Source organism: Argiope bruennichi, chromosome 2, assembly GCF_947563725.1.
Source record: "Argiope bruennichi chromosome 2, qqArgBrue1.1, whole genome shotgun sequence".
Lineage (NCBI taxonomy): Eukaryota > Metazoa > Arthropoda > Arachnida > Araneae > Araneidae > Argiope > Argiope bruennichi.
The window spans coordinates 29,270,780-29,274,975 of NC_079152.1; the positions used below are offsets into that span (position 1 = coordinate 29,270,780).

General features: G+C 22.4%; 1 long non-coding RNA gene across 1 annotated transcript; it reads right to left on the minus strand.

The window, feature by feature from the left end:
- Positions 1–214: 214 nt before the first annotated feature.
- Positions 215–3,574, minus strand: LOC129991853 (uncharacterized). Its single transcript, XR_008785842.1, has 3 exons — positions 3,436–3,574; positions 1,287–1,313; positions 215–229 (listed from the first exon to the last, which is right to left on the minus strand). It is a non-coding gene; the product is annotated as an uncharacterized LOC129991853 (long non-coding RNA).
- Positions 3,575–4,196: the final 622 nt, after the last annotated feature.

The following is a 4,196-nucleotide window of genomic DNA, read 5'->3' on the forward strand; positions in this document are numbered from 1 at the left end:
AAGAACTCCACCTGTAAAACAAAAGTTAAAAATAAAACATGTGACAAAAGTAGAAGCTTGAATTTTACTATTCATGAAATTATGTTTTCATTGTTATTTTTTTACATAAATTGACAAAGTATTAGAAGTAAACAAGTTTTGAGAGCAAAAGCGTTACGATATTAGATTTGGTGTGTGTTGCTGAATTTAATTTATCCATTGAAAAATTCATACTCACTAGGAACACCATCTACAAAGAAAATAACAAACGTCGTTCTTAGTAAAATTGCGGCTTTAAAATATTTAATTTCCTGAGAGATTTTATATTATATGTCAAAGATTATAAAATCTAAAAATAATAGTCGATCAGATGAAACAAATTTAATATATTATATAAATACAAGTAATCTAGGCAAACGCAACTTCTGATTTGTAAAAATATGACATAACGAATATAGAATGTGTATGCTTATTTTAAAATCCTAATAAATCCTTATTATAATTTATTGTATGCTGTACTAACAAAGTATAATAAGTTAACTGAATTTCTAAAAATAATAAGTTTATAATTAAATTGAAAAATTTAATTTGTATTTTAATTTATCAAAATTTAATTATTTTCAGCTGAATGCTACTAGTATGCTACTTCTTTTTTTTAAATTTCACTTTCGAGATATTATTGTAATTTTATTTTAATAACTTCTGGTACTAAAACATCAATTAAATTCATTATAAAATTTTGAAATTTATTAATGAATTCACTGATTTACATCTTTATTTGAGATATGCTTTCTCTAAGAAAATATATTAAAAAAAATATCGATGAGTAGATTTTTAAAAATTATTCTTTTTTTCTTTCGATAGATGTTTGTACACCTGAAGCAATTAAATCTGTAGCATAAAAACTAAGTCAGGATCTATGACGTCTTAAAAACGTGCTTTGAACACCAAAGAAAAATACATAAATAAGTTCTTATTCTTTTAATGCGGTTATGACTTAAGTTTGTTTATAGTATGATATATAGATATATATATTATATAGTATATATATGATATAAAGTTGATTTATAGATGATAGCGAATTCCAGGTTTGTGAGTATCTATTTATTAATTAATAAATTCCATTTGCATTCGTGAGAAAGTTTATTCATTTATTAAAAAATATGTCTAGTAACATTAAAAAATATTCACAACAACATTTGAAAATTTTGTTGCGTTTTGTGTAAAGACAGGAATTAAAAGTGTTTATTATTATTGAATTGAACGAGAAAGGAAAGTTAATTTTTTTTTCTTTCTTTGATATTTACCATAATCCCTCGCCGGAGCAGCTTCATCTAAAAAAAAGAGACAATTAATTAATAAAAAATTTAAAGGAATATAACAATAATTATGAATATATTACATATTTTAATAAGAATTTTTGAAAAAATGAATAATTTTGAATGATTAATTATATCTCATTTACTGATGTATTAAGATAATTTTATGGGATAAAATTTTAAAACATTAATAGAAAATTCTGAGGAACTTATTCTGAAGTTTAGGGTACTAAAATATCAAGAAATCCATGTTGTATCATTTTTCTATGAGGTTTTACAACTATGATTTGTTTGAAAATCAAGTCACAGTTATGTATTACATAACTGTGCGTTGATTTTAATATAATTATAGATTTTAATATAATTATAGATTTTAATATAATTATAAATTTGAATATAATTATAATTATTATTTAATATAATTTGTCTTATTATTAAGGAACAACTATCTATGCAAATATTGGCAAATTTATTCCTTCGATATGAACTTAATCTTTATTTGTAAATCCCGTAATACTTTAAACTAATTTACATCACTAATAACGATTGTTAAAACATTTTCTTAGAACAATAAGAATAGTTAAAATATTTTTTAAAAATTTCATTATAAACTTAAATTCTCGAAGAGATTCTTGGTTTAAAAAATACAGAATACGTTTTACACCTCATAATAGAAGATGCTGACAGTAAAATGATAATGTGATAATATGAATAGAGTATTATTATTAGCCATATTAATGTAGGTAATTTTTAATATAAATAGTATATGCTTACAAAGCTCAATAATTTATTGCAGCTTACAGCCGAAGTTAAGCATACTAATAGCTTGTAATTATCAATTATTAGTATTAGTAGACGATTATTTAAAATGATTAATATTAAAATAATTTGACTTCACTTTAAATTAAACCCTTCTCCTGAGAAATGCAGAATGCTTTTATGACAGTTATGCAATAAAATGTGGTATACCTCCCATGAATTGTTGAAAAATATATTCTAGAAAACACTTTAAAAGTACAGATGTAGGAAAAATAAATTCTTGAAGTGTCTCGTATTTTAGACTGAAATAAAGGAGCATAAATTCTATTATATTACATGACAAATATCAACAGTTTTAATATTTAATAATTTTATTTGTCACTAAAAGCACATAAATTGGTTTTATTCTAAATTAAGTCTTTCTCATAAAATATAAATATCTCTCAAAAATATTTTCGTTCTAATTATGTAGTAATATGCTGCACAATCTACATAAATATAAATAAATAATATAAATATTTATTCTGGAATAGCTTTGAAAATATAGATCTACGAATCCGCAAATTTATAAAAGTTACAGTAATTCTTCTTTAAATAAAATGTTTATTTCTTAAACATAAATAAAGGATGTATACTATACTCAATTAAATTAAATCCACCAATAATTTTATAAATTCATAATTTTAATTGTATTGAAAGTAAATAATTTAGTTTCGTTTTAAATGAAACCTTTTTCTCAAAGAAATCAAGCAACGTAGAATTTTATATGACATACATATGAATTTATAAATTTATTCCTAAATAAATAAACAATAATTATATATAAATTTATATCATAATTTATATAAATAATATAATGTATTCCTTGGCCCTTTTTATAATATGAAATAAACATTAATATGCAAATATGTAAAATGTATTAATTAATTATTAATACTGTATTAATAATACTGTAATTAATAAAGTATTATTATGTAAAATGTATTAATATGTAAAAATTAATCAAAATAATATATAAAAATAATATAAAATTTCCAAATTTAAAAAAAAATTAAAATTTCCATTCTTTAAAAATATTTCTCATAAAAAAGGCAATTTTGCGAACAAGTTGTGCGCTGATTATAGGACATAATGTGCTGCAATCCAAATAAATTTGTTATTGTATGTATTTTTTCTGGTAACAAATTTATATAAAAACAATTTTCAAAAGTTATTTATTTTTATACGTCACAAGTAAGTACCGCTCATAATGGCAGATAAAAGGTTAATATCTTAGACTTGAATAAAAGAAGATTATAACTACCGATCAAATTGCATTAATCTTTTCTATTATAAAATTAAGCGTTTAAGTATAGAAAGTGTAATTTGTATTACTTACTTTTTCCTTGTATTATAACAATCAAAATAAATATGAAAAAAGAAGCTGACATCTTTGTTGTTTCCATTTGTCAATTCCCTGAGTAAAGTAGCTGTCTGCTTTGACTTCGTTATTACAAACCCATGATTTGAAAAGGAAAATAGATGCTTTACAACTACTTACTCAAACGTTATCTTTGATATTTATGGACCATTATATAACAGCAGCTGCTCTTGTGTTTGGAATCCATTGCTGTAAATGGAGAGCTTTTCTTTCGCACTGTATAGGTTTCGAAAATCAAAGGATTCTATGCTTGATATTTTATTGGGAAATAAAACAACTAAAATGCTCGTTTTTCAAATTTTTTCTTGAATGTCTCTTTTGACATTTTTTAATGATGGAGCAGAATTACATGCTTTTAACAGAAGTGGAAGCAGAGCGGTTTATTCTACGATATATTTTATTAGCAATGAGCAGATAAGATAAATATATATTTGATAGTCTTTGTCCTTTTTTGATTTTTTCTTATTTGTTGAATATTGCTTAATATTATTGTTTTAATTCTTATTTGGTGAATATTATTTTTAAATTTTGTCCAAATTTTTTCATTTTTTGTTTGTTTGTTCCGTTTAAAAAACAATCAATATATATGAGAAGGAAAACCTTTATTTTTTGTGCAGTTTGAATTTATAGTTCATTTTTAGTAACCTTCTTTTATATCACATTCTTTTTATTTTTACTCTTAGAATTAGTTTTCTTTTATAGAATAGACAGTAAGTAGT